General features: G+C 34.0%; 1 pseudogene; it reads right to left on the bottom strand.

Annotated features, from left to right (window-relative positions):
• Nucleotides 1-2,048: 2,048 nt before the first annotated feature.
• On the bottom strand, nt 2,049-2,133 carry LOC139856715 (small nucleolar RNA R71; annotated as a pseudogene).
• Between the last annotated feature and the right edge of the window lie 9,794 nt (nt 2,134-11,927).

Raw genomic sequence — 11,927 nt, 5'->3', positions numbered from 1 at the left:
ATTATTATTATTATTATTATTGTTATAGTAATATTTATTATTATCGTCGTTATTATTGTTATTTATTTATTATTGTTATTATGTCCATTTTATATAATTTATATTTTTACGCCGTTATAATGTCCAACTAAATATCCATAGTGGTAACTAAAATGTAGAACCTCTGGACAAATGGATTGAACCATATTATAATATTATGATGTAACTTTGACTATTTTTATTATTAAGTTTAATCACCGACCCATTGTTATATAATTTAATATTTTCACCCTTATCACATAATTTATTAAAATTGATAAACGAAAGTGCATTAAATTGACATAAATTATGCTTCAACACCTCGGTGATCTGGACGGACATATGGACAAATTATTGACAATAATTTAGAAGTGTGATTCGATGGTTTGGGTAATATTATAGCTTATATAATCATGTAATTATAAAAAGGGTAAGACCGTTATAATTTTGGTTTTAAAGAAAGTAAAAACTGGATTAAATCTTAATTTAAATAATTGGAGTATAATTTAATTCGCTAAAACGAGATCGAAACGAAAGTTAGATTTAATTTTAGTTAGCTAAATCTTTATAAATCGAAAGATAAAATATAAGGATATATATTAAAACATCATAACCGGACTTAAAAACAATCCATAAATCCAGAGGGGACATATTTTAGTAGCCACTACTTTACCTTATTTTAAATCTCTTCAATTTCACTTTTTACCATATAGTAAATTTTAATTACTTTTTAATATTTTGCTATATTGCCATGAAAAACCTTATTTCTTCTATTTTGTCAAATTAGTTAAATTGTATTTTTATTGTCGTTAATTTAGTTATTTCGTTTTAGTTAAATTTAAATTCCGTTCAATTAAGTAGTAAACCCTAATCCAAAATCCCCCTTTTAATAGATTAACTTTTAGCGATTAAAACCTTAAAAACTCCATTTCCCTGTGGAACGAACCGGATTTACCAAATAAACTATTACTATACAGATAGGACAAAGTTGCCTATATGTGTGAAATCAATCCGAAATCATAAGAACACCATATAATCACAACCAATTCATGTAATAAATTCAATCTAAATTCGATCAAAATAAAAGGACACGATCTTCAAGCACATCAACTTTTTGGCGCCGCTGCCGGGGAAGTTGGCAGTTAAATAAATAGATAATTTTTCTGATTCGTAGTAATAGTTGGATTTGTACGTGGACTGGGTTATTGGAGCCAAACAGTACTCAATTATATTGAGACCAAACGAATCCTGCCCCTCTGCTGCATCTTTTGGCTATTCGAAACGTGGGCAAAATCAGAAGAAAAACAAAAGGTTTTTATCATTGTTTTTATGTTATTCGATCCTTTCGTGAAAATTCATTTTCAAGAAAGTTCAATGTTTATACACTTAGTGAATAAATCCTTCAAGATTACATACAATTTTGTAATTGTATGACCCGTTCAGGAAATCCTAAACTCGTTGCACTTAATCCAGAGCCTGAAAGAAATTTGAACAAAAGATTAAAACAAGAAAAACAAAAAAAATTAGGTAGTACTAGTCAACTAAAAACACCGAAAAATATCAAAAAACAAGTAGGAAACACTAGTGGTCAACCAGAAATCAAAACTGAACCTGAAAACATCGTCATTAAAGAAGAAATGGCTGAAGTAACACCTGATCCAAATGATCTACCGATGTGGAATACCAGACAAACTGTTCCCCCTCTCGCACTTGCACCTATAAGAAGACCTAAAATTGAGGCTGAAAACTGGGAAGTCAAGGGGCAGTTTATGCACATGGTTCATGAAAACCAATTTGACGGAAGACTTAACAACAATCCGATAGAACATTTAGAAGCTTTTAAAGATTTATGTGAACTGTACAAAAACAAAGATGTTTCTTCAGATGCATTTAAGTTAAGAACTTTTCCGTACTCGTTAATCGGAGATGCAAAAGCATGGTTGAAAGCATCAAAACCTGATTCTGTCACAACTTTTAACGAATTAAGAGAAAAATTCATTACCCGATTTTTCCCACCGGCAAAAGCCGAAAGACTTAGAACTGAAATCACCACTTTTAAACAAAAGGCGGATGAAACTCTTTACGATGCCTGGGAAATTGTCCGCAACATGGATTACAAAAAGGGCAAATAGTATAAACTTTTTATCGTGACATTGATGAACATACTCGTGGTATATTAGATTCCTCTGCTGGAGGAGTATTTATTTACAAATCACCAAATCAAGCGTATGACATGTTAGAAGACATGTCAGTTCATACTTTTGAATAGACACCGTCTAGAGATCAACTAACTAGAAGGACGGTGGCAAGCCTTGAAGAAAATGAAGATAACAACACAACCATAGCTTCACTGTCGAATCAATTCAAAAAGTTTGGAAGAGAAATAGAGAAACTAAATTCAACAGTTTTAGCATTGCAAGTAGGATGTGAAATCTGTGGACAGCCACATTTCACGAAAGATTGTGATATCAATGATCGGCCAATGAACTCAGTAGCACAAGTTAATTTTATGGCCAATCAAAGACAAGGAAATTTTCAAGGAGGAAATTCTAATTATCAACCTGCAAAGCCAGGATATCAAAACCCGAAGAATTTTGCTTTTCAAAGAAATGGACCACCTGGCTTTTTCAATTGAAACCAACCTCCATTTCCACCTCAACAAAATTTTCAACAACAACTGTTACCTCAATTACCATATCAACAACAAAATCATAACACGTAACCAGTAGAGAAGAAATCTAACTTTGAAGAAGTTATGATGAATTTTGTCAAAAGTCAATCAGAAACGAATGAGCAAGTGAAGAGACAACTTCATCAATCCTAAACGGAAAACGAGCAAGTACAAAGGAATCATCAAGCGTCAATTCATAACCTTGAAAGAGATATGGGAAGAATATCCCAATTACTTGCTGAAAGGCAATCGGGCACTTTACCATCAAACACGCAACCAAACCCTAAGGGTAAGGAAACTCAAAATTCAAGTAATATTTCACAAGTTAATTCAATCACTACGCGAACTGGGTTAACCATTAACCCAGAGATTCCAAAGCCTCTCACTCCTATTCATGTTTCACAAGAAAACGAACCTGTGGTGGAAGAAAATACGATGCCAACCACAAGTGCACCAAAGACTCAAAATCAACCACCATTGATGGTATACAAACCTCCAATTCCATATCCGCAACGTTTGAAGAAAGATAAATTACAAGCACAATACAACAAGTTTGCTGACATGATTAAGCAAATTTGTATAAATGTACCGTTGTAGATGTTCTTGCGGGTATGCCGAATTATGGAAGGTTTATCAAAGATCTTATAGTAGACAAAGAAAAATATGCAGAAGTTTCAACCACATTCCTTAATGAAGAATGCTCAGCAATTTTGCAAAAGCAAAATTTGCCACCAAAACTTGGAGATCCTGGAAGTTTCATCATTCCTTGTCTAATGGGAGATTCAGTAATGTACGATGCATTAGCTGATTTAGGAGCGAGCATTAACCTTATGCCTCACTCCCTGTACTTAAAATTGAACTTAGGTGATTTAAAACCAACTAGGATGTGTATACGATTAGCTGATAGAACTTACAACTATCCTATTGGCATTGCTGAAAACCTACCGGTTAAAGTAAATCACTTAATATTTCCTGCTGATTTCATTGTTCTTGAAATGGAAGAAGATAGTAAGGTTCCCCTAATTCTAGGGCGTCCCTTTCTAAATACTGCAGACGCGATTGTGCGCGTAAAAGAGAAAAATCTCAGCTTAGGTGTGGGGGAGGATAGAATTATATTGAACATAGATAAGGCTATGAAACACCCTATGTCTCCTGATGACGAATGTTTCCAAATAGACATTGTTGATTGTTGTATTGAGGAAGAACTACAAGAACTATTAAATGTCAACACCTCAGATTTCACCCTGATGGGTGAAGATGAAGATTTTGATGTCGATATAGAGTTAGACAAGCTGTTAAAGGTAGTCACTGATGAAGAATACGTGAAAGAAGAAATTCCCGGGGAAGATGAACCTTTTGAAGAAATTACCGATGGTAATAGGTTCCGGATAAAATCTTCCTTAGAAGAACCACCCACCTTGGAACTTAAAGAAATCTCGGAACATTTGGAGTATGCTTATCTCCAAGAAACGTCACAATTACCTGTCATAATTTCATCAAAACTTTCCAATGACGAAAAGGGTAGGTTAATGTCTATTTTAAAAACCCACAAAAAGGCAATTCCTTGGAAAACAACTGATATTCCAGGTATTAACCCTGCTTATTGTACTCAAAAAATTCTAATGGAAGAAGATTTTAAACCCGTGGTACAAAGGCAACGGAGGTTAAACCCTAACATGAAAGAAGTTGTAAAAAAGGAGGTAATCAAATTACTTGATACCGGGTTAATTTACCCTATATCCGATAGCCTTGGGTAAGTCCTTTACAAGTAGTACCCAAAAAGAGGGTACGACTGTTATTTTAAATGATAAGAACAAACTCGTTCCTACAAGAACAGTCACTGGGTGGAGAGTCTGTATAGACTATCGTCGTCTAAACGACGCCACAAGGAAAGATCATTTCCCGCTACCATTTATCGACAAAATGCTAGAACGTTTGGCGGGAAAAGATTACTACTGTTTCCTTGATGGATTCTCCGGTTATTTTTAAATTTCAATTGATCCAAAAGACCAAGACAAGACCACATTTACTTGTCCATTTGGTACTTTTGCCTACCGACGAATGCCATTCGGATTATGCAACGTACCATGCACCTTCCAAAGGTGTATGATGGCAATTTTTCATGATATGATTGAAGAAAGTATAGAAGTCTTTATGGATGATTTCTCTGTTTTTGGAGACTCCTTCAACTCATGTATCTCAAACCATGAACGAATGCTAATTCGTTGTGAAGAATCAAATCTTGTTTTAAACTGGGAGAAATGCCACTTCATGGTGAAGGAAGGCATTGTTTTAGGACACAAGATTTCTCGAGCTAGAATGGAAGTAGACAAAGCTAAGATAGACGTCATTTCAAAACTTTCTCCTCCAACCAATGTTAAAGGAATTCCTAGTTTCATTGGTCATGCGGGATTCTATCGACGATTCATAAAGGATTTTTCCAAAATCGCTCGACCCATAACTAAACTTCTTGAGAAAGACAATACATTCGATTTCAATGACGAGTGTCTAAATGCTTTCTCCATTCTGAAAGAGAAACTTACGAATGCACCTATTATGGTATCACCCGACTGGTCCAAACCTTTCGAGCTAATGTGTGATGCTAGTGATTTTGCGCTGGGAGCCGTTTTAGGTCAACGTCAAGATAACAAATTTCAACCAATATACTATGCAAGTAAAACACTTACAAGAGCTCAGTTGAATTACACAACTACTGAGAAGGAGCTTCTTACAGTAGTTTTTGCTTTCGATAAGTTCAGATCTTACCTAGTATTATCTAAAACAATTGTTTATACCGATCATTCAGCCCTAAAGTACTTATTCAAGAAGCAAGATGCTAAGCCTAGACTAATTCGTTGGATTCTTCTCCTACAAGAATTCGACATTGAAATCAAGGATAAAAAGGGTGCTGAAAATCTTGCTGCGGATCACTTGTCCCGTCTTGAAAATCCTAACTTAGAAACACTTGACGAATCTGTTATTCACGATACTTTTCCAGACGAGTTCCTTATGAAAATTAAAACGGAAGAAGAAATTCCATGGTTTGCAGACTTTGCCAATTATCTAGCCGCAGGAATTCTTGTTAAAAATCAAACTTATCAGCAAAAGAAGAAATTTTTTTCTAATCTGAAATTTTACTTCTGGGAAAGCCCTAATCTCTTTCGTATAGGAGCAGATCAAGTTATTCATCGATGTGTATACGGTAAAGAAGCTCAACAAATTCTAGAGCACTGTCATCAAGGACCAGCTAGCGGACATTTCGGACCAAGCTATACAGCTAAGAAGGTCTTTGACTCAGGTTTTTACTGGCCAACTATTTTCAAAGATTCTTACAACATGGTAAAAACCTGTGATGCTTGTCAAAGATCCGGAAATATCTCCAAGAGAGACGAAATGCCACAACAAAGCATCCTAGTATGCGAAGTATTTGACATTTGGGGTATTGACTTCATGGGTCCGTTCCCCGCTTCTAACAAATGCAAATACATTCTCGTAGCAGTTGATTATGTTTCTAAATGGGCTAAAGCAAAAGCTCTACCCACTAACGATGCTCGAGTTATTGTCAGCTTTCTTAAAAACCTTTTATCACGATTCAGGCTTCCAAAAGCATTAATTAGTGATCGTGGAACTCATTTTACAAATCAATTACTCGAGAAAGTACTTAAAAAGTATGGAGTTAATCATCGTTTCTCAACTTCTTACAACCCTCAAACGAGTGACCAAGTTGAAAACACAAATCGAGGTCTTAAACGAATTTTAGAAAGAACAGTTAAGAATAATCCTAAAATCTGGCATCGAAAGCTAGATGATGCCCTATGGGCATTTAGAACCGCATTCAAAATGCCCATTGGTACCACTCATTTTCGATTAATATATGGTAAGGCGTGTCATCTACCTGTCAAGGTTGAACACAAGGCGTACTGGGCAATAAAAGAATGTAATATAGACCTTGTGGAAGCCAGAGAAAATCGATTCTTACAATTGCATGAATTAGACGAGCTAAGACTTCAAGCATATGAAAACTTAATATCTTACAAAGAGAGAACTAAGAAATGGCACGATGCTCGCTTAAAAGAGAAGAAAACATTTGAACCAGGGGACAAAGTTCTAGTTTTTCAATCACGTTTTAAGTTTTCACCTGGGAAACTTAAGTCCCGATGGAGGGGACCGTATGAAGTAAAACAAGCATTTCCATCCGGATACGTAGAGTTATATGACAAGAATGGTGGTATTTTCAATGTGAATGGTCACAGACTTAAATTCTACTATGAAGGGTTCAACAACACTGAAAGAGATGACATCACATTCTACCCTAAGTACAAATGAATTCAGGGTAATTTTAGCTAACCACTCGCCTTCTTAAAACGTTTCAAATTATTTCAAGAGTGGAGCTCGATTGGTCTTTTCCGCTAGCAGACACTAAAGAACTAGTCTTCTCCCTCCATTCTGAATTTTTTTAGTTTTGTATGAAATTAATTTGCTTTTTAAATTTAAGTTTTGTGTGATTTTAAAAACAAAATTTACTTTATTTCATTAAGTTAAAAAAAATAATTTCTAAAATTCGTCGTGAGTTGAACACTAGGTCATAGAACCGAAATTTCTTTGCCCAAGGACGGGGCGAAAAATTTTGTTATCATTATTTTTAATATTATTGATCTAAAGTATGGCAAAAATATTATATGAATGTGGGGTAATATGCCAAACTTCAAAAATATGTATATATGTTTGTAGTTTATTTTATGTACTAATAAGGGTAAAAGACGCATTTTCAAAGACTGAAATTCAGTTTAGCAAAAGCAACCAATTTTTGGCGAAACATATGAAAAGATGACGGAAAATTTTGAATGACGGACAAATCAACATCAACAGATTAAACAAATCCCGCAAGTTACGGCTTTTTAGCTAAAGAGGTTTTAACTCCCTTTCTATTCTAATTGCCCTCGTGAATTTAATATAGTCTGATTTCATTGCAAATGAGGGCATTGCATGATCTCAAGTGTGGGGAGGGGTTATAAATTCTCTCGGGTTTACACTAGGCTTATTTTCTAAATTTTGTGAAAAATTAGAAAAAATTTAACTAAATGAATTCAAATCTTGTTTAATATATTTATGAACGATAAAAGTAGGTGTGGGTACCGAAATTATTGTTACCCTAAAATAAGGACATAAATTGAGAAACAACTAAAACGCTTGAATTTATTTATTAGAAATAAAAAGACACAAGAAAAAGCCAAATGTGGGGAGATTTGTCAATATATATGAGCTATTATCACATGTTTGTACGAAGTTTATTGCAGGTACTTTTGCTTTGGGCTGTATAATTTGTTTTACCCATTAAATTGTGAAAATGGAAGAAAAGATGGGTCTACACGATGAATCGATTCAATCATTAAATATGAAGTAAAGTCTTCAGAAAAAGAAACGCGCTTCTTGATTTAGGTCAGGAAGTTGTCGTCCAGACCAGTTGTAGAGTCTACGAAAAACCTTGAAAAGTTTTCTCGAAAATCAGCTGGAAATCCACGGACCTCAACATCAAACAGGGTCGCCATGTGGTCAGACTTATCCTAACCATGAGAGGATCTGTCTCGTAAAATGGGGAGGGCGCCGTGCAAATTAGCTTGATAAGACTAATGAATCAGACCCCAGAAAGGATAATCTCCTTAAAGATTAAAAATCAGCTTTTAAGCCTGATATTACTCAATCCTTGAGATTGACCTTAAAGATTGAGAATTACAAACTCATGGAATTCAATGATATCTAAACTCGAGCTTGAACGAGAAAATATTTTGATCAAATTAAAACCGATTTGTTTTCTGAAAACCCATTTTCAATGCGCTTATTACCATTGAACGTAAAATCCTAAGAATTTATCAGAATTCATTAGGTCACCTGAACCAAGTCGGGTGTCAACCGTAAGAACGGTGGTTGCATAGCATGGTCGAAGACAGGACCTTGTGCCAGACCGAAAAATTATAGGGTGATCCTTACTATTTATCATACAAAGGAGAGTAATTGCATCCGGCACGTTGTGGACCATAATCAAATGTATGTCATTAGACATTGCGTTAACAGTTGCTTGTTCATCGCTTTCCTTTACAACCGGACGGTAGTTTACTGAAAGGTAATATACGGGACAAGTAAACTGGACGTGTGCTTTCCTAATACGAGGATTAGCAAGTGGGTGACACAAAACCATTAGTTTTGAGCTAAAATTTTAAAAATCTGAAACCCACAAAACCCACAAAATCATTTTGCTAACACCGGTGAAGGGTTATTCCGGAAAACTTGTCTAGGGTAAAATCTAGCTTAAATTTTCAAAATATCAAAAGTTTTCATAAAGATCCAATTTCCTTAAGGATCTAAATTTTCATAGTCATGTGGGACTTTAAACCGCCGTTTAAATGTGCACCTTGCTTTGGAAACCGAAAGTAAATCGGCTATTTGATTGCAAGTGTCGTTGACCTGAACCTGAGGCAACTGTGGATGACATACCCACCTTTAACCATGGTTCTATTGTTACTATCATTGTTTATACAGTCGCACCAAAATCACTGATGTATAATGTGTGAAGAATAAAGAAGTGATTTCTGTGAAGTTTGTTTTATTTCAAGATATATATTGCTTGAGGACAAGCAACGTTCAAGTGTAGGGATAATTGATATTGCTCCAAACGAACATATATTTAGTCACAATATCGTTCCAAAATGTAATGTTTTTAATTGTAATTTCCTTATTTTTAGTTGTAATTGTTTAAATAAATAAGTGCGAAATCGAAAGACGAAGATCGCTCAAAAATGAAGATTTAAAGTCGAAAACAAAGATTTAAAAGGCAATAACGTCCAAAATGCTCAAACGTACAAGTTACACTCCAAGTGGTTTAAATTATCGAAGAAAAACGTCTAAAGATTGACAAGAATGTAAGTCGCGGAACGCAAATTACACGATATTAAATTGTACGAAAAGACGTTCGAGAAACCGGGACTGAGACATAAACCGGGCGTAAATGTACGAGACATCGGAGCCAAAATTATGAGTCAACTATGCACAAGAATATAATATAATATTTAAATAATTATATAAATTATTTATATATTATATATATTTTTATAATATGTTGACAAGTAAAAATCCAAAAAATTGTGAGCTGGATCTGGCGGCCATGCGACCGCATGGGAAATAGGCATAAAACCCATGCGATCGCATGAGTTACTGTAGCAGGCCACATATCTATAAAAAGCCAGTTTGCTAGAGCTTTATATACATCAGTTTTCATTTCTCTTCTGTAATATTCATAATATATATTTATAATTATAATTATAATTTAAGTTTACTTTAATAATAAAGTTATTGTAACGTTTAATTTACGGGTTTTAAGTCGAAGTTCTGTCCGTGTACCGCTACGCTAATAATATCGCTTTTTACCGTTCCAACTCACTGTAAGTCTCCACGTCCCAACTTTATTTTCGCGTATCGTTATTATTGTTGTTATTACTATTGTTATTATTATTATTATTATTTTTATAGTAATATTTATTATTATCGTCGTTATTATTGTTATTTATTTATTATTGTTATTATGTCCATTTTATATAATTTATATTTTTACGCCGTTATAATGTCCTACTAAATATCCATAGTGGTAACTAAAATGTAGAACCTCTGGACAAATGGATTGAACCATATTATAATATTATGATGTAACTTTGACTATTTTTAATATTAAGTTTAATCACCGACCCATTGTTATATAATTTAATATTTTCACCCTTATCACATAATTTATTAAAATTGATAAACGAAAGTGCATTAAATTGACATAAATTATGCTTCAACACCTCGGGATCTAGATGGACATATGGACAAATTATTGACAACAATTTAGAAGTGTGATTCGATGGTTTGGGTAATATTATAGCTTATATAATCTTGTAATTATAAAAAGGGTAAGACCGTTATAATTTTGGTTTTAACGAAAGTAAAAAATGGATTAAATCTTAATTTAAATAATCGGGGTATAATTTAATTCGCTAAAACGAGATCGAAACGAAAGTTAGATTTAATTTTAGTTAGTTAAATCTTTATAAATCGAAAGATAAAATATAAGGATATATATTAAAACATCATAACCGGACTTAAAAACAATCCATAAATCCAGAGGAGACATATTTTAGTAGCCACTACTTTACCTTATTTTAAATCTCTTCAATTTCACTTTTTACCATATAGTAAATTTTAATTACTTTTTACTATTTTGCTATATTGCCATGAAAAACCTTATTTCTTCTATTTTGTCAAATTAGTTAAATTGTATTTTTATTGTCGTTAATTTAGTTATTTCGTTTTAGTTAAATTTAAATTCCGTTCAATTAAGTAGTAAACCCTAATCCAAAATCCCCCTTTTAATAGATTAACTTTTAGCGATTAAAACCTTGAAAACTCCATTTCCCTGTGGAACGAACCGGATTTACCAAATAAACTATTACTATACGGATAGGACAAAGTTGCCTATATGTGTGAAATCAATCCGAAATCAGAAGAACACCATATAATCACAACCAATTCGTGTAATAAATTCAATCTAAATTCGATCAAAATAAAAGGACACGATCTTCAAGCACATCAACTACATTAGTGGTATGGCTTCGTCAACATCGAACTTTAACTCCATACATGAGGTATCGTCAACACCGAACTTTAAACCCTCATCCAACAACAATAGTGGTATGGCATCGTCAACATCGAACTTTAAATCCATACATCATAACAAACAATTTACTCTAGGATATGGTATCGTCAACATCGAACTTCAAACCCATACCCCACAAGCAAATAAATCATATACATACATATATAATTATTCCACTCACCTTGGAATGCCCGCACAAGTCATGTATAACATGATCTCCGTCCTCAAATCCGAGCAAGTAACCACCTATATCACATATAGATACAATATACACATAAATAGCCATTCTCTAAAAGAGAACCCGACACAAACATCCCCTTGCCGAGGGATCACACCTTGCTCGCCAAAACCCGCCCATTTAACACCTAATGGACACAAACCAATTACCACTTCGGGTGGTAATTTAAACCCACTGTACAAAGTACAATTTAACTCAAATTATACTTGACACCAATTAGACCAACCTAGGTCTTAACACTAAATTACTACTTATGTAGTAATCATTTCAAACGCCAAATACATCAAAAACCCCAACACGTGCTGAAATGTTCC

Source organism: Rutidosis leptorrhynchoides, chromosome 6 (assembly GCF_046630445.1).
Source record: "Rutidosis leptorrhynchoides isolate AG116_Rl617_1_P2 chromosome 6, CSIRO_AGI_Rlap_v1, whole genome shotgun sequence".
Lineage (NCBI taxonomy): Eukaryota > Viridiplantae > Streptophyta > Magnoliopsida > Asterales > Asteraceae > Rutidosis > Rutidosis leptorrhynchoides.
The sequence above is the reverse complement of the archived record's forward strand: the minus strand, read 5'-3'. Positions and strand labels throughout refer to the sequence as shown.